The sequence below is a fragment of the Staurois parvus genome, unplaced genomic scaffold, assembly GCF_062004578.1.
Source record: "Staurois parvus isolate SC_StPar_1 unplaced genomic scaffold, SC_StPar_1.0 ptg000662l, whole genome shotgun sequence".
NCBI classification, from domain to species: domain Eukaryota; kingdom Metazoa; phylum Chordata; class Amphibia; order Anura; family Ranidae; genus Staurois; species Staurois parvus.
In genome coordinates this window covers 913425-930760 of record NW_028318458.1, presented here as the reverse complement: position 1 = coordinate 930760, position 17336 = coordinate 913425, and the positions used below count along the sequence as shown (strand labels likewise).

At 45.8% G+C, this 17336-nt stretch overlaps 17 non-coding genes across 17 annotated transcripts; 10 read left to right on the top strand and 7 right to left on the bottom strand.

The window, feature by feature from the left end:
• Positions 1–894: 894 nt before the first annotated feature.
• TRNAE-UUC (transfer RNA glutamic acid (anticodon UUC)) lies at positions 895–966 on the bottom strand. Its single transcript has one exon. It is a non-coding gene; the product is annotated as a tRNA-Glu (tRNA).
• Positions 967–1085: 119 nt separating this feature from the next.
• On the top strand, positions 1086–1158 carry TRNAM-CAU (transfer RNA methionine (anticodon CAU)). Its single transcript has one exon. It is a non-coding gene; the product is annotated as a tRNA-Met (tRNA).
• Positions 1159–2852: 1694 nt separating this feature from the next.
• Positions 2853–2925, top strand: TRNAM-CAU (transfer RNA methionine (anticodon CAU)). The gene has a single exon. It is a non-coding gene; the product is annotated as a tRNA-Met (tRNA).
• Positions 2926–4428: 1503 nt separating this feature from the next.
• TRNAE-UUC (transfer RNA glutamic acid (anticodon UUC)) lies at positions 4429–4500 on the bottom strand. Its single transcript has one exon. It is a non-coding gene; the product is annotated as a tRNA-Glu (tRNA).
• Positions 4501–4619: 119 nt separating this feature from the next.
• On the top strand, positions 4620–4692 carry TRNAM-CAU (transfer RNA methionine (anticodon CAU)). Its single transcript has one exon. It is a non-coding gene; the product is annotated as a tRNA-Met (tRNA).
• Positions 4693–6386: 1694 nt separating this feature from the next.
• TRNAM-CAU (transfer RNA methionine (anticodon CAU)) lies at positions 6387–6459 on the top strand. Its single transcript has one exon. It is a non-coding gene; the product is annotated as a tRNA-Met (tRNA).
• Positions 6460–7964: 1505 nt separating this feature from the next.
• Positions 7965–8036, bottom strand: TRNAE-UUC (transfer RNA glutamic acid (anticodon UUC)). Its single transcript has one exon. It is a non-coding gene; the product is annotated as a tRNA-Glu (tRNA).
• Positions 8037–8155: 119 nt separating this feature from the next.
• Positions 8156–8228, top strand: TRNAM-CAU (transfer RNA methionine (anticodon CAU)). Its single transcript has one exon. It is a non-coding gene; the product is annotated as a tRNA-Met (tRNA).
• A 1503-nt stretch (positions 8229–9731) lies between these two features.
• Positions 9732–9803, bottom strand: TRNAE-UUC (transfer RNA glutamic acid (anticodon UUC)). The gene has a single exon. It is a non-coding gene; the product is annotated as a tRNA-Glu (tRNA).
• A 119-nt stretch (positions 9804–9922) lies between these two features.
• TRNAM-CAU (transfer RNA methionine (anticodon CAU)) lies at positions 9923–9995 on the top strand. The gene has a single exon. It is a non-coding gene; the product is annotated as a tRNA-Met (tRNA).
• A 1505-nt stretch (positions 9996–11500) lies between these two features.
• On the bottom strand, positions 11501–11572 carry TRNAE-UUC (transfer RNA glutamic acid (anticodon UUC)). Its single transcript has one exon. It is a non-coding gene; the product is annotated as a tRNA-Glu (tRNA).
• A 119-nt stretch (positions 11573–11691) lies between these two features.
• Positions 11692–11764, top strand: TRNAM-CAU (transfer RNA methionine (anticodon CAU)). Its single transcript has one exon. It is a non-coding gene; the product is annotated as a tRNA-Met (tRNA).
• A 1694-nt stretch (positions 11765–13458) lies between these two features.
• TRNAM-CAU (transfer RNA methionine (anticodon CAU)) lies at positions 13459–13531 on the top strand. The gene has a single exon. It is a non-coding gene; the product is annotated as a tRNA-Met (tRNA).
• Positions 13532–15034: 1503 nt separating this feature from the next.
• TRNAE-UUC (transfer RNA glutamic acid (anticodon UUC)) lies at positions 15035–15106 on the bottom strand. The gene has a single exon. It is a non-coding gene; the product is annotated as a tRNA-Glu (tRNA).
• A 119-nt stretch (positions 15107–15225) lies between these two features.
• On the top strand, positions 15226–15298 carry TRNAM-CAU (transfer RNA methionine (anticodon CAU)). Its single transcript has one exon. It is a non-coding gene; the product is annotated as a tRNA-Met (tRNA).
• Positions 15299–16801: 1503 nt separating this feature from the next.
• Positions 16802–16873, bottom strand: TRNAE-UUC (transfer RNA glutamic acid (anticodon UUC)). Its single transcript has one exon. It is a non-coding gene; the product is annotated as a tRNA-Glu (tRNA).
• A 119-nt stretch (positions 16874–16992) lies between these two features.
• Positions 16993–17065, top strand: TRNAM-CAU (transfer RNA methionine (anticodon CAU)). Its single transcript has one exon. It is a non-coding gene; the product is annotated as a tRNA-Met (tRNA).
• Positions 17066–17336: the final 271 nt, after the last annotated feature.

Here is a 17336-nt window from a genome sequence, read left to right as displayed (position 1 = left end):
TGTGCATTGAGTGTTTTTGCTTCACTTTGCTATGTTTCAAAGGCTTTTTAATAGTGTCTCTCAGCATCTTATAGAAGGAGTGGCGAAAAGCGGAAGAAAAGCAGCAACCTCTTTGAAATGAAAGGCCAGATTTCCAAAAGCAATTTCATATCAAGCCCAATAAGGCTTGTTGAAAGCAAGCACATGTGCCCCATTGCTCAGCACTTGGACAAGACAGGGAATGAAATTGAAGAGACAGAGAGGAATGTAAAGAGTTTTTGGTTTTTTTTTTTCAAAAAAAGAGTGAAAGATCTTTCTGGTCCTTCTCAGTTTCACCCTTTTCTCTTGGCACATGAAAAGCCGAGGCTCTTTGGCTTTGCCTTTAGTTCATGGTTTGCTCTCAGCGTATGATAACCACTGTGGATGTTGTTTCTTTGTAAGAATGTGCAATGATTTGTTTCTGTTTTATCTGCGGCACCAAAACTGGGTCCACCAGTCCTGCCATAGTGTAGGCCTTTGTTTTGTTTTGTTTTCCTTCCATGAAGGCAAGGTGGGGACGGAATATTCTTAATGTCGCCTGGGGTTTTCTTCATTGATTTCATTGGGTTTTTATGACCGGTCAGTGATGACTGTGAGTGTTTGCAAGTTTTTAGTCTTTGCATGTCTTTCGACTCTTTGATAAATTGTCCTCAAAATGAGCGTAGAGAGAGGGAGGCAAACCAGCAAGACTCGCTGGACTATGCGGGCAGATTTGTAAAGCAGTTGGAAGTAAAGCACTAGGGGTTGTTGAAGCAGAGCATGTATGTTGCGTTGCTTGGTACTTTGCCAACAAGGGAATGATTTCAGGTTGCAAGGGGAAAAGAGTTTGGCAGGTTTAAGCAGCAGGAGCAAGCGTGTCACTAAAATGTCTCGCATTTCCCATACCGGGAGTCGAACACGGGCCGCCTGGGTGAAAACCAGGAATCCTAACCGCTAGACCATATGGGAAAACTGCCAAGGCTGCTGTGGGAGAAATAGAGAAAACCAAAGCGAGAAGAAAACTAGCACCGCCATGGTCTTCCAAGCGTGGTGGGCAGGTGGGACAAGTGCCCATCTTCCAGCACACAGCCTCGTTAGCGCAGTAGGTAGCGCGTCAGTCTCATAATCTGAAGGTCGTGAGTTCGATCCTCACACGGGGCACTCTTCTCTAGGCTTTTTCTGCCACTTGGAGTCCTTAATGGCTGAAAGCCGCTACTCTGCATCTTTCAAGCTTTGCAAGAAGCCATATCCAGGGAAAAGTCATCAGCAGCTCAAGCTTTCAAAGCTCCTTTGCCCTCCACCATTTTCCTCAGGAGCCGAAATCGCCAACTCTGCATCTAACAGAGCTTGCAACATACACTGTCTACTCACCCTGGAAAAAAACACATGCATTTTCCACACATCCACCATGTCACGGGCTTCACTCCCTTTCATCACACAGAAAGAAAACAGAACAGAGGATCCAAAAGGGCTTTTACAAAGGTGGGAAAAATGGGAAAAGTCCCCACCTTGTTGTCCTCCCTGATTTCAAAACGCTTTCTTTGCCTTTGAATAGCACGGGTACTTTAACTTCCCCCTTTCGCCGCTTTTCCTCACTGCATGATTACCGGTGGGAAATGATTTGTGCATGGATTTGGTTTCCTTGGAAAGAAGCCCAAAAGAAATAGCATTCCCTCCTATCTTTACCCGCAAACGTTGGACTCCCAGCCTTGACGTGGATTAGGCCCTTTTTAGCAACTGTGGGAAACTGGAGAAGGACCGCTTCTGAAATGGGCATTGAGTGTTTTTGCTTCACTTTGCTATGTTTCAAAGGCTTTTTAATAGTGTCTCTCAGCATCTTATAGAAGGAGTGGCGAAAAGCGGAAGAAAAGCAGCAACCTCTTTGAAATGAAAGGCCAGATTTCCAAAAGCAATTTCATATCAAGCCCAATAAGGCTTGTTGAAAGCAAGCACATGTGCCCCATTGCTCAGCACTTGGACAAGACAGGGAATGAAATTGAAGAGACAGAGAGGAATGTAAAGAGTTTTTGGGTTTTTTTTTTCAAAAAAAGAGTGAAAGATCTTTCTGGTCCTTCTCAGTTTCACCCTTTTCTCTTGGCACATGAAAAGCCGAGGCTCTTTGGCTTTGCCTTTAGTTCATGGTTTGCTCTCAGCGTATGATAACCACTGTGGATGTTGTTTCTTTGTAAGAATGTGCAATGATTTGTTTCTGTTTTATCTGCGGCACCAAAACTGGGTCCACCAGTCCTGCCATAGTGTAGGCCTTTGTTTTGTTTTGTTTTCCTTCCATGAAGGCAAGGTGGGGACGGAATATTCTTAATGTCGCCTGGGGTTTTCTTCGTTGATTTCATTGGGTTTTTATGACCGGTCAGTGATGACTGTGAGTGTTTGCAAGTTTTTAGTGTTCGCATGTCTTTCGACTCTTTGATAAATTGTCCTCAAAATGAGCGTAGAGAGAGGGAGGCAAAGCAGCAAGACCCGCTGGACTATGCGGGCAGATTTGTAAAGCAGTTGGAAGTAAAGCACTAGGGGTTGTTGAAGCAGAGCATGTATGTTGCGTTGCTTGGTACTTTGCCAACAAGGGAATGATTTGAGGTTGCAAGGGGAAAAGAGTTTGGCAGGTTTAAGTAGCAGGAGCAAGCGTGTCACTAAAATGTCTTGCATTTACCATACCGGGAGTCGAACCCGGGCCGCCTGGGTGAAAACCAGGAATCCTAAGCGCTAGACCATATGGGAAAACTGCCAAGGCTGCTGTGGGAGAAATAGAGAAAACCAAAGCGAGAAGAAAACTAGCACCGCCATGGTCTTCCAAGCGTGGTGGGCAGGTGGGACAAGTGCCCAACTTCCAGCACGCAGCCTCGTTAGCGCAGTAGGTAGCGCGTCAGTCTCATAATCTGAAGGTCGTGAGTTCGATCCTCACACGGGGCACTCTTCTCTAGGCTTTTTCTGCCACTTGGAGTCCTTAATGGCTGAAAGCCGCTACTCTGCATCTTTCAAGCTTTGCAAGAAGCCATATCCAGGGAAAAGTCATCAGCAGCTCAAGCTTTCAAAGCTCCTTTGCCCTCCACCATTTTCCTCAGGAGCCGAAATCGCCAACTCTGCATCTAACAGAGCTTGCAACATACACTGTCTACTCACCCTGGAAAAAAACACATGCATTTTCCACACATCCACCATGTCACGGGCTTCACTCCCTTTCATCACACAGAAAGAAAACAGAACAGAGGATCCAAAAGGGCTTTTACAAAGGTGGGAAAAATGGGAAAAGTCCCCACCTTGTTGTCCTCCCTGATTTCAAAACGCTTTCTTTGCCTTTGAATAGCACGGGTACTTTAACTTCCCCCTTTCGCCGCTTTTCCTCACTGCATGATTACCGGTGGGAAATGATTTGTGCATGGATTTGGCTTCCTTGGAAAGAAGCCCAAAAGAAATAGCATTCCCTCCTATCTTTACCCGCAAACGTTGGACTCCCAGCCTTGACGTGGATTAGGCCCTTTTTAGCAACTGTGGGAAACTGGAGAAGGACCGCTTCTGAAATGGGCATTGAGTGTTTTTGCTTCACTTTGCTATGTTTCAAAGGCTCTTTAATAGTGCCTCTCAGCATCTTATAGAAGGAGTGGCGAAAAGCGGAAGAAAAGCAGCAACCTCTTTGAAATGAAAGGCCAGATTTCCAAAAGCAATTTCATATCAAGCCCAATAAGGCTTGTTGAAAGCAAGCACATGTGCCCCATTGCTCAGCACTTGGACAAGACAGGGAATGAAATTGAAGAGACAGAGAGGAATGTAAAGAGTTTTTGGGTTTTTTTTTTCAAAAAAAGAGTGAAAGATCTTTCTGGGCCTTCTCAGTTTCACCCTTTTCTCTTGGCACATGAAAAGCCGAGGCTCTTTGGCTTTGCCTTTAGTTCATGGTTTGCTCTCAGCGTATGATAACCACTGTGGATGTTGTTTCTTTGTAAGAATGTGCAATGATTTGTTTCTGTTTTATCTGCGGCACCAAAACTGGGTCCACCAGTCCTGCCATAGTGTAGGCCTTTGTTTTGTTTTGTTTTCCTTCCATGAAGGCAAGGTGGGGACGGAATATTCTTAATGTCGCCTGGGGTTTTCTTCGTTGATTTCATTGGGTTTTTATGACCGGTCAGTGATGACTGTGAGTGTTTGCAAGTTTTTAGTGTTCGCATGTCTTTCGACTCTTTGATAAATTGTACTCAAAATGAGCGTAGAGAGAGGGAGGCAAAGCAGCAAGACCCGCTGGACTATGCGGGCAGATTTGTAAAGCAGTTGGAAGTAAAGCACTAGGGGTTGTTGAAGCAGAGCATGTATGTTGCGTTGCTTGGTACTTTGCCAACAAGGGAATGATTTGAGGTTGCAAGGGGAAAAGAGTTTGGCAGGTTTAAGCAGCAGGAGCAAGCGTGTCACTAAAATGTCTCGTATTTCCCATACCGGGAGTCGAACCCGGGCCGCCTGGGTGAAAACCAGGAATCCTAAGCGCTAGACCATATGGGAAAACTGCCAAGGCTGCTGTGGGAGAAATAGAGAAAACCAAAGCGAGAAGAAAACTAGCACCGCCATGGTCTTCCAAGCGTGGTGGGCAGGTGGGACAAGTGCCCATCTTCCAGCACGCAGCCTCGTTAGCGCAGTAGGTAGCGCGTCAGTCTCATAATCTGAAGGTCGTGAGTTCGATCCTCACACGGGGCACTCTTCTCTAGGCTTTTTCTGCCACTTGGAGTCCCTAATGGCTGAATGCCGCTACTCTGCATCTTTCAAGCTTTGCAAGAAGCCATATCCAGGGAAAAGTCATCAGCAGCTCAAGCTTTCAAAGCTCCTTTGCCCTCCACCATTTTCCTCAGGAGCCGAAATCGCCAACTCTGCATCTAACAGAGCTTGCAACATACACTGTCTACTCACCCTGGAAAAAAACACATGCATTTTCCACACATCCACCATGTCACGGGCTTCACTCCCTTTCATCACACAGAAAGAAAACAGAACAGAGGATCCAAAAGGGCTTTTACAAAGGTGGGAAAAATGGGAAAAGTCCCCACCTTGTTGTCCTCCCTGATTTCAAAACGCTTTCTTTGCCTTTGAATAGCACGGGTACTTTAACTTCCCCCTTTCGCCGCTTTTCCTCACTGCATGATTACCGGTGGGAAATGATTTGTGCATGGATTTGGTTTCCTTGGAAAGAAGCCCAAAAGAAATAGCATTCCCTCCTATCTTTACCCGCAAACGTTGGACTCCCAGCCTTGACGTGGATTAGGCCCTTTTTAGCAACTGTGGGAAACTGGAGAAGGACGGCTTCTGAAATGGGCATTGAGTGTTTTTGCTTCACTTTGCTATGTTTCAAAGGCTTTTTAATAGTGTCTCTCAGCATCTTATAGAAGGAGTGGCGAAAAGCGGAAGAAAAGCAGCAACCTCTTTGAAATGAAAGGCCAGATTTCCAAAAGCAATTTCATATCAAGCCCAATAAGGATTGTTGAAAGCAAGCACATGTGCCCCATTGCTCAGCACTTGGACAAGACAGGGAATGAAATTGAAGAGACAGAGAGGAATGTAAAGAGTTTTTGGTTTTTTTTTTTCAAAAAAAGAGTGAAAGATCTTTCTGGTCCTTCTCAGTTTCACCCTTTTCTCTTGGCACATGAAAAGCCGAGGCTCTTTGGCTTTGCCTTTAGTTCATGGTTTGCTCTCAGCGTATGATAACCACTGTGGATGTTGTTTCTTTGTAAGAATGTGCAATGATTTGTTTCTGTTTTATCTGTGGCACCAAAACTGGGTCCACCAGTCCTGCCATAGTGTAGGCCTTTGTTTTGTTTTGTTTTCCTTCCATGAAGGCAAGGTGGGGACGGAATATTCTTAATGTCGCCTGGGGTTTTCTTCGTTGATTTCATTGGGTTTTTATGACCGGTCAGTGATGACTGTGAGTGTTTGCAAGTTTTTAGTGTTCGCATGTCTTTCGACTCTTTGATAAATTGTCCTCAAAATGAGCGTAGAGAGAGGGAGGCAAAGCAGCAAGACCCGCTGGACTATGTGGGCAGATTTGTAAAGCAGTTGGAAGTAAAGCACTAGGGGTTGTTGAAGCAGAGCATGTATGTTGCGTTGCTTGGTACTTTGCCAACAAGGGAATGATTTGAGGTTGCAAGGGGAAAAGAGTTTGGCAGGTTTAAGTAGCAGGAGCAAGCGTGTCACTAAAATGTCTTGCATTTCCCATACCGGGAGTCGAACCAGGGCCGCCTGGGTGAAAACCAGGAATCCTAAGCGCTAGACCATATGGGAAAACTGCCAAGGCTGTTGTGGGAGAAATAGAGAAAACCAAAGCGAGAAGAAAACTAGCACCGCCATGGTCTTCCAAGCGTGGTGGGCAGGGGGGACAAGTGCCCATCTTCCAGCACGCTGCCTCGTTAGCACAGTAGGTAGCGCGTCAGTCTCATAATCTGAAGGTCGTGAGTTCGATCCTCACACGAGGCACTCTTCTCTAGGCTTTTTCTGCCACTTGGAGTCCTTAATGGCTGAAAGCCGCTACTCTGCATCTTTCAAGCTTTGCAAGAAGCCATATCCAGGGAAAAGTCATCAGCAGCTCAAGCTTTCAAAGCTCCTTTGCCCTCCACCATTTTCCTCAGGAGCCGAAATCGCCAACTCTGCATCTAACAGAGCTTGCAACATACACTGTCTACTCACCCTGGAAAAAAACACATGCATTTTCCACACATCCACCATGTCACGGGCTTCACTCCCTTTCATCACACAGAAAGAAAACAGAACAGAGGATCCAAAAGGGCTTTTACAAAGGTGGGAAAAATGGGAAAAGTCCCCACCTTGTTGTCCTCCCTGATTTCAAAACGCTTTCTTTGCCTTTGAATAGCACGGGTACTTTAACTTCCCCCTTTCGCCGCTTTTCCTCACTGCATGATTACCGGTGGGAAATGATTTGTGCATGGATTTGGCTTCCTTGGAAAAAAGCCCAAAAGAAATAGCATTCCCTCCTATCTTTACCCGCAAACGTTGGACTCCCAGCCTTGACGTGGATTAGGCCCTTTTTAGCAACTGTGGGAAACTGGAGAAGGACCGCTTCTGAAATGGGCATTGAGTGTTTTTGCTTCACTTTGCTATGTTTCAAAGGCTTTTTAATAGTGTCTCTCAGCATCTTATAGAAGGAGTGGCGAAAAGCGGAAGAAAAGCAGCAACCTCTTTGAAATGAAAGGCCAGATTTCCAAAAGCAATTTCATATCAAGCCCAATAAGGCTTGTTGAAAGCAAGCACATGTGCCCCATTGCTCAGCACTTGGACAAGACAGGGAATGAAATTGAAGAGACAGAGAGGAATGTAAAGAGTTTTTGGTTTATTTTTTTTTCAAAAAAAGAGTGAAAGATCTTTCTGGTCCTTCTCAGTTTCACCCTTTTCTCTTGGCACATGAAAAGCCGAGGCTCTTTGGCTTTGCCTTTAGTTCATGGTTTGCTCTCAGCGTATGATAACCACTGTGGATGTTGTTTCTTTGTAAGAATGTGCAATGATTTGTTTCTGTTTTATCTGCGGCACCAAAACTGGGTCCACCAGTCCTGCCATAGTGTAGGCCTTTGTTTTGTTTTGTTTTCCTTCCATGAAGGCAAGGTGGGGACGGAATATTCTTAATGTCGCCTGGGGTTTTCTTCGTTGATTTCATTGGGTTTTTATGACCGGTCAGTGATGACTGTGAGTGTTTGCAAGTTTTTAGTGTTCGCATGTCTTTCGACTCTTTGATAAATTGTCCTCAAAATGAGCGTAGAGAGAGGGAGGCAAAGCAGCAAGACCCGCTGGACTATGTGGGCAGATTTGTAAAGCAGTTGGAAGTAAAGCACTAGGGGTTGTTGAAGCAGAGCATGTATGTTGCGTTGCTTGGTACTTTGCCAACAAGGGAATGATTTGAGGTTGCAAGGGGAAAAGAGTTTGGCAGGTTTAAGTAGCAGGAGCAAGCGTGTCACTAAAATGTCTTGCATTTCCCATACCGGGAGTCGAACCCGGGCCGCCTGGGTGAAAACCAGGAATCCTAAGCGCTAGACCATATGGGAAAACTGCCAAGGCTGTTGTGGGAGAAATAGAGAAAACCAAAGCGAGAAGAAAACTAGCACCGCCATGGTCTTCCAAGCGTGGTGGGCAGGGGGGACAAGTGCCCATCTTCCAGCACGCTGCCTCGTTAGCACAGTAGGTAGCGCGTCAGTCTCATAATCTGAAGGTTGTGAGTTCGATCCTCACACGAGGCACTCTTCTCTAGGCTTTTTCTGCCACTTGGAGTCCTTAATGGCTGAAAGCCGCTACTCTGCATCTTTCAAGCTTTGCAAGAAGCCATATCCAGGGAAAAGTCATCAGCAGCTCAAGCTTTCAAAGCTCCTTTGCCCTCCACCATTTTCCTCAGGAGCCGAAATCGCCAACTCTGCATCTAACAGAGCTTGCAACATACACTGTCTACTCACCCTGGAAAAAAACACATGCATTTTCCACACATCCACCATGTCACGGGCTTCACTCCCTTTCATCACACAGAAAGAAAACAGAACAGAGGATCCAAAAGGGCTTTTACAAAGGTGGGAAAAATGGGAAAAGTCCCCACCTTGTTGTCCTCCCTGATTTCAAAACGCTTTCTTTGCCTTTGAATAGCACGGGTACTTTAACTTCCCCCTTTCGCCGCTTTTCCTCACTGCATGATTACCGGTGGGAAATGATTTGTGCATGGATTTGGTTTCCTTGGAAAGAAGCCCAAAAGAAATAGCATTCCCTCCTATCTTTACCCGCAAACGTTGGACTCCCAGCCTTGACGTGGATTAGGCCCTTTTTAGCAACTGTGGGAAACTGGAGAAGGACCGCTTCTGAAATGGGCATTGAGTGTTTTTGCTTCACTTTGCTATGTTTCAAAGGCTTTTTAATAGTGTCTCTCAGCATCTTATAGAAGGAGTGGCGAAAAGCGGAAGAAAAGCAGCAACCTCTTTGAAATGAAAGGCCAGATTTCCAAAAGCAATTTCATATCAAGCCCAATAAGGATTGTTGAAAGCAAGCACATGTGCCCCATTGCTCAGCACTTGGACAAGACAGGGAATGAAATTGAAGAGACAGAGAGGAATGTAAAGAGTTTTTGGTTTTTTTTTTTCAAAAAAAGAGTGAAAGATCTTTCTGGTCCTTCTCAGTTTCACCCTTTTCTCTTGGCACATGAAAAGCCGAGGCTCTTTGGCTTTGCCTTTAGTTCATGGTTTGCTCTCAGCGTATGATAACCACTGTGGATGTTGTTTCTTTGTAAGAATGTGCAATGATTTGTTTCTGTTTTATCTGCGGCACCAAAACTGGGTCCACCAGTCCTGCCATAGTGTAGGCCTTTGTTTTGTTTTGTTTTCCTTCCATGAAGGCAAGGTGGGGACGGAATATTCTTAATGTCGCCTGGGGTTTTCTTCGTTGATTTCATTGGGTTTTTATGACCGGTCAGTGATGACTGTGAGTGTTTGCAAGTTTTTAGTGTTCGCATGTCTTTCGACTCTTTGATAAATTGTCCTCAAAATGAGCGTAGAGAGAGGGAGGCAAAGCAGCAAGACCCGCTGGACTATGTGGGCAGATTTGTAAAGCAGTTGGAAGTAAAGCACTAGGGGTTGTTGAAGCAGAGCATGTATGTTGCGTTGCTTGGTACTTTGCCAACAAGGGAATGATTTGAGGTTGCAAGGGGAAAAGAGTTTGGCAGGTTTAAGTAGCAGGAGCAAGCGTGTCACTAAAATGTCTTGCATTTCCCATACCGGGAGTCGAACCCGGGCCGCCTGGGTGAAAACCAGGAATCCTAAGCGCTAGACCATATGGGAAAACTGCCAAGGCTGTTGTGGGAGAAATAGAGAAAACCAAAGCGAGAAGAAAACTAGCACCGCCATGGTCTTCCAAGCGTGGTGGGCAGGGGGGACAAGTGCCCATCTTCCAGCACGCTGCCTCGTTAGCACAGTAGGTAGCACGTCAGTCTCATAATCTGAAGGTCGTGAGTTCGATCCTCACACGAGGCACTCTTCTCTAGGCTTTTTCTGCCACTTGGAGTCCTTAATGGCTGAAAGCCGCTACTCTGCATCTTTCAAGCTTTGCAAGAAGCCATATCCAGGGAAAAGTCATCAGCAGCTCAAGCTTTCAAAGCTCCTTTGCCCTCCACCATTTTCCTCAGGAGCCGAAATCGCCAACTCTGCATCTAACAGAGCTTGCAACATACACTGTCTACTCACCCTGGAAAAAAACACATGCATTTTCCACACATCCACCATGTCACGGGCTTCACTCCCTTTCATCACACAGAAAGAAAACAGAACAGAGGATCCAAAAGGGCTTTTACAAAGGTGGGAAAAATGGGAAAAGTCCCCACCTTGTTGTCCTCCCTGATTTCAAAACGCTTTCTTTGCCTTTGAATAGCACGGGTACTTTAACTTCCCCCTTTCGCCGCTTTTCCTCACTGCATGATTACCGGTGGGAAATGATTTGTGCATGGATTTGGCTTCCTTGGAAAAAAGCCCAAAAGAAATAGCATTCCCTCCTATCTTTACCCGCAAACGTTGGACTCCCAGCCTTGACGTGGATTAGGCCCTTTTTAGCAACTGTGGGAAACTGGAGAAGGACCGCTTCTGAAATGGGCATTGAGTGTTTTTGCTTCACTTTGCTATGTTTCAAAGGCTTTTTAATAGTGTCTCTCAGCATCTTATAGAAGGAGTGGCGAAAAGCGGAAGAAAAGCAGCAACCTCTTTGAAATGAAAGGCCAGATTTCCAAAAGCAATTTCATATCAAGCCCAATAAGGCTTGTTGAAAGCAAGCACATGTGCCCCATTGCTCAGCACTTGGACAAGACAGGGAATGAAATTGAAGAGACAGAGAGGAATGTAAAGAGTTTTTGGTTTATTTTTTTTTCAAAAAAAGAGTGAAAGATCTTTCTGGTCCTTCTCAGTTTCACCCTTTTCTCTTGGCACATGAAAAGCCGAGGCTCTTTGGCTTTGCCTTTAGTTCATGGTTTGCTCTCAGCGTATGATAACCACTGTGGATGTTGTTTCTTTGTAAGAATGTGCAATGATTTGTTTCTGTTTTATCTGCGGCACCAAAACTGGGTCCACCAGTCCTGCCATAGTGTAGGCCTTTGTTTTGTTTTGTTTTCCTTCCATGAAGGCAAGGTGGGGACGGAATATTCTTAATGTCGCCTGGGGTTTTCTTCGTTGATTTCATTGGGTTTTTATGACCGGTCAGTGATGACTGTGAGTGTTTGCAAGTTTTTAGTGTTCGCATGTCTTTCGACTCTTTGATAAATTGTCCTCAAAATGAGCGTAGAGAGAGGGAGGCAAAGCAGCAAGACTCGCTGGACTATGCGGGCAGATTTGTAAAGCAGTTGGAAGTAAAGCACTAGGGGTTGTTGAAGCAGAGCATGTATGTTGCGTTGCTTGGTACTTTGCCAACAAGGGAATGATTTGAGGTTGCAAGGGGAAAAGAGTTTGGCAGGTTTAAGTAGCAGGAGCAAGCGTTTCACTAAGATGTCTCGCATTTCCCATACCGGGAGTCGAACCCGGGCCGCCTGGGTGAAAACCAGGAATCCTAAGCGCTAGACCATATGGGAAAACTGCCAAGGCTGCTGTGGGAGAAATAGAGAAAACCAAAGCGAGAAGAAAACTAGCACCGCCATGGTCTTCCAAGCGTGGTGGGCAGGTGGGACAAGTGCCCATCTTCCAGCACGCAGCCTCGTTAGCGCAGTAGGTAGCACGTCAGTCTCATAATCTGAAGGTCGTGAGTTTGATCCTCACACGGGGCACTCTTCTCTAGGCTTTTTCTGCCACTTGGAGTCCTTAATGGCTGAAAGCCGCTACTCTGCATCTTTCAAGCTTTGCAAGAAGCCATATCCAGGGAAAAGTCATCAGCAGCTCAAGCTTTCAAAGCTCCTTTGCCCTCCACCATTTTCCTCAGGAGCCGAAATCGCCAACTCTGCATCTAACAGAGCTTGCAACATACACTGTCTACTCACCCTGGAAAAAAACACATGCATTTTCCACACATCCACCATGTCACGGGCTTCACTCCCTTTCATCACACAGAAAGAAAACAGAACAGAGGATCCAAAAGGGCTTTTACAAAGGTGGGAAAAATGGGAAAAGTCCCCACCTTGTTGTCCTCCCTGATTTCAAAACGCTTTCTTTGCCTTTGAATAGCACGGGTACTTTAACTTCCCCCTTTCGCCGCTTTTCCTCACTGCATGATTACCGGTGGGAAATGATTTGTGCATGGATTTGGCTTCCTTGGAAAGAAGCCCAAAAGAAATAGCATTCCCTCCTATCTTTACCCGCAAACGTTGGACTCCCAGCCTTGACGTGGATTAGGCCCTTTTTAGCAACTGTGGGAAACTGGAGAAGGACCGCTTCTGAAATGGGCATTGAGTGTTTTTGCTTCACTTTGCTATGTTTCAAAGGCTCTTTAATAGTGCCTCTCAGCATCTTATAGAAGGAGTGGCGAAAAGCGGAAGAAAAGCAGCAACCTCTTTGAAATGAAAGGCCAGATTTCCAAAAGCAATTTCATATCAAGCCCAATAAGGCTTGTTGAAAGCAAGCACATGTGCCCCATTGCTCAGCACTTGGACAAGACAGGGAATGAAATTGAAGAGACAGAGAGGAATGTAAAGAGTTTTTGGTTTTTTTTTTTCAAAAAAAGAGTGAAAGATCTTTCTGGGCCTTCTCAGTTTCACCCTTTTCTCTTGGCACATGAAAAGCCGAGGCTCTTTGGCTTTGCCTTTAGTTCATGGTTTGCTCTCAGCGTATGATAACCACTGTGGATGTTGTTTCTTTGTAAGAATGTGCAATGATTTGTTTCTGTTTTATCTGCGGCACCAAAACTGGGTCCACCAGTCCTGCCATAGTGTAGGCCTTTGTTTTGTTTTGTTTTCCTTCCATGAAGGCAAGGTGGGGACGGAATATTCTTAATGTCGCCTGGGGTTTTCTTCGTTGATTTCATTGGGTTTTTATGACCGGTCAGTGATGACTGTGAGTGTTTGCAAGTTTTTAGTGTTCGCATGTCTTTCGACTCTTTGATAAATTGTACTCAAAATGAGCGTAGAGAGAGGGAGGCAAAGCAGCAAGACCCGCTGGACTATGCGGGCAGATTTGTAAAGCAGTTGGAAGTAAAGCACTAGGGGTTGTTGAAGCAGAGCATGTATGTTGCGTTGCTTGGTACTTTGCCAACAAGGGAATGATTTGAGGTTGCAAGGGGAAAAGAGTTTGGCAGGTTTAAGCAGCAGGAACAAGCGTGTCACTAAAATGTCTAGCATTTCCCATACCGGGAGTCGAACCCGGGCCGCCTGGGTGAAAACCAGGAATCCTAAGTGCTAGACCATATGGGAAAACTGCCAAGGCTGCTGTGGGAGAAATAGAGAAAACCAAAGCGAGAAGAAAACTAGCACCGCCATGGTCTTCCAAGCGTGGTGGGTAGGGGGGACAAGTGCCCATCTTCCAGCACGCAGCCTCGTTAGCGCAGTAGGTAGCGCGTCAGTCTCATAATCTGAAGGTCGTGAGTTCGATCCTCACACGGGGCACTCTTCTCTAGGCTTTTTCTGCCACTTGGAGTCCTTAATGGCTGAAAGCCGCTACTCTGCATCTTTCAAGCTTTGCAAGAAGCCATATCCAGGGAAAAGTCATCAGCAGCTCAAGCTTTCAAAGCTCCTTTGCCCTCCACCATTTTCCTCAGGAGCCGAAATCGCCAACTCTGCATCTAACAGAGCTTGCAACATACACTGTCTACTCACCCTGGAAAAAAACACATGCATTTTCCACACATCCACCATGTCACGGGCTTCACTCCCTTTCATCACACAGAAAGAAAACAGAACAGAGGATCCAAAAGGGCTTTTACAAAGGATGGAAAAATGGGAAAAGTCCCCACCTTGTTGTCCTCCCTGATTTCAAAACGCTTTCTTTGCCTTTGAATAGCACGGGTACTTTAACTTCCCCCTTTTGCCGCTTTTCCTCACTGCATGATTACCGGTGGGAAATGATTTGTGCATGGATTTGGCTTCCTTGAAAAGAAGCCCAAAAGAAATAGCATTCCCTCCTATCTTTACCCGCAAACATTGGACTCCCAGCCTTGATGTGGATTAGGCCCTTTTTAGCAACTGTGGGAAACTGGAGAAGGACCGCTTCTGAAATGGGCATTGAGTGTTTTTGCTTCACTTTGCTATGTTTCAAAGGCTTTTTAATAGTGTCTCTCAGCATCTTATAGAAGGAGTGGCGAAAAGCGGAAGAAAAGCAGCAACCTCTTTGAAATGAAAGGCCAGATTTCCAAAAGCAATTTCATATCAAGCCCAATAAGGCTTGTTGAAAGCAAGCACATGTGCCCCATTGCTCAGCACTTGGACAAGACAGGGAATGAAATTGAAGAGACAGAGAGGAATGTAAAGAGTTTTTGGTTTTTTTTTTTCAAAAAAAGAGTGAAAGATCTTTCTGGTCCTTCTCAGTTTCACCCTTTTCTCTTGGCACATGAAAAGCCGAGGCTCTTTGGCTTTGCCTTTAGTTCATGGTTTGCTCTCAGCGTATGATAACCACTGTGGATGTTGTTTCTTTGTAAGAATGTGCAATGATTTGTTTCTGTTTTATCTGCGGCACCAAAACTGGGTCCACCAGTCCTGCCATAGTGTAGGCCTTTGTTTTGTTTTGTTTTCCTTCCATGAAGGCAAGGTGGGGACGGAATATTCTTAATGTCGCCTGGGGTTTTCTTCGTTGATTTCATTGGGTTTTTATGACCGGTCAGTGATGACTGTGAGTGTTTGCAAGTTTTTAGTCTTCGCATGTGTTTCGACTCTTTGATAAATTGTCCTCAAAATGAGCGTAGAGAGAGGGAGGCAAAGCAGCAAGACCCGCTGGACTATGCGGGCAGATTTGTAAAGCAGTTGGAAGTAAAGCACTAGGGGTTGTTGAAGCAGAGCATGTATGTTGCGTTGCTTGGTACTTTGCCAACAAGGGAATGATTTGAGGTCGCAAGGGGAAAAGAGTTTGGCAGGTTTAAGCAGCAGGAGCAAGCGTGTCACTAAAATGTCTTACATTTCCCATACCGGGAGTCGAACCCGGGCCGCCTGGGTGAAAACCAGGAATCCTAACCGCTAGACCATATGGGAAAACTGCCAAGGCTGCTGTGGGAGAAATAGAGAAAACCAAAGCGAGAAGAAAACTAGCACCGCCATGGTCTTCCAAGCGTGGTGGGCAGGGGGGACAAGTGCCCATCTTCCAGCACGCAGCCTCGTTAGCGCAGTAGGTAGCGCGTCAGTCTCATAATCTGAAGGTCGTGACTTTGATCCTCACACGGGGCACTCTTCTCTAGGCTTTTTCTGCCACTTGGAGTCCTTAATGGCTGAAAGCCGCTACTCTGCATCTTTCAAGCTTTGCAAGAAGCCATATCCAGGGAAAAGTCATCAGCAGCTCAAGCTTTCAAAGCTCCTTTGCCCTCCACCATTTTCCTCAGGAGCCGAAATCGCCAACTCTGCATCTAACAGAGCTTGCAACATACACTGTCTACTCACCCTGGAAAAAAACACATGCATTTTCCACACATCCACCATGTCACGGGCTTCACTCCCTTTCATCACACAGAAAGAAAACAGAACAGAGGATCCAAAAGGGCTTTTACAAAGGTGGGAAAAATGGGAAAAGTCCCCACCTTGTTGTCCTCCCTGATTTCAAAACGCTTTCTTTGCCTTTGAACAGCACGGGCACTTTAACTTCCCCCTTTCGCCGCTTTTCCTCACTGCATGATTACCGGTGGGAAATGATTTGTGCATGGATTTGGCTTCCTTGGAAAGAAGCCCAAAAGAAATAGCATTCCCTCCTATCTTTACCCGCAAACGTTGGACTCCCAGCCTTGACGTGGATTAGGCCCTTTTTAGCAACTGTGGGAAACTGGAGAAGGACCGCTTCTGAAATGGGCATTGAGTGTTTTTGCTTCACTTTGCTATGTTTCAAAGGCTTTTTAATAGTGTCTCTCAGCATCTTATAGAAGGAGTGGCGAAAAGCGGAAGAAAAGCAGCAACCTCTTTGAAATGAAAGGCCAGATTTCCAAAAGCAATTTCATATCAAGCCCAATAAGGCTTGTTGAAAGCAAGCACATGTGCCCCATTGCTCAGCACTTGGACAAGACAGGGAATGAAATTGAAGAGACAGAGAGGAATGTAAAGAGTTTTTGGTTTTTTTTTTTCAAAAAAAGAGTGAAAGATCTTTCTGGTCCTTCTCAGTTTCACCCTTTTCTCTTGGCACATGAAAAGCCGAGGCTCTTTGGCTTTGCCTTTAGTTCATGGTTTGCTCTCAGCGTATGATAACCACTGTGGATGTTGTTTCTTTGTAAGAATGTGCAATGATTTGTTTCTGTTTTATCTGCGGCACCAAAACTGGGTCCACCAGTCCTGCCATAGTGTAGGCCTTTGTTTTGTTTTGTTTTCCTTCCATGAAGGCAAGGTGGGGACGGAATATTCTTAATGTCGCCTGGGGTTTTCTTCGTTGATTTCATTGGGTTTTTATGACCGGTCAGTGATGACTGTGAGTGTTTGCAAGTTTTTAGTGTTCGCATGTCTTTCGACTCTTTGATAAATTGTCCTCAAAATGAGCGTAGAGAGAGGGAGGCAAAGCAGCAAGACCCGCTGGACTATGCGGGCAGATTTGTAAAGCAGTTGGAAGTAAAGCACTAGGGGTTGTTGAAGCAGAGCATGTATGTTGCGTTGCTTGGTACTTTGCCAACAAGGGAATGATTTGAGGTTGCAAGGGGAAAAGAGTTTGGCAGGTTTAAGCAGCAGGAGCAAGCGTGTCACTAAAATGTCTTGCATTTCCCATACCGGGAGTCGAACCCGGGCCGCCTGGGTGAAAACCAGGAATCCTAAGCGCTAGACCATATGGGAAAACTGCCAAGGCTGCTGTGGGAGAAATAGAGAAAACCAAAGCGAGAAGAAAACTAGCACCGCCATGGTCTTCCAAGCGTGGTGGGCAGGGGGGACAAGTGCCCATCTTCCAGCACGCAGCCTCGTTAGCGCAGTAGGTAGCGCATCAGTCTCATAATCTGAAGGTCGTGAGTTCGATCCTCACACGAGGCACTCTTCTCTAGGCTTTTTCTGCCACTTGGAGTCCTTAATGGCTGAAAGCCGCTACTCTGCATCTTTCAAGCTTTGCAAGAAGCCATATCCAGGGAAAAGTCATCAGCAGCTCAAGCTTTCAAAGCTCCTTTGCCCTCCACCATTTTCCTCAGGAGCCGAAATCGCCAACTCTGCATCTAACAGAGCTTGCAACATACACTGTCTACTCACCCTGGAAAAAAACACATGCATTTTCCACACATCCACCATGTCACGGGCTTCACTCCCTTTC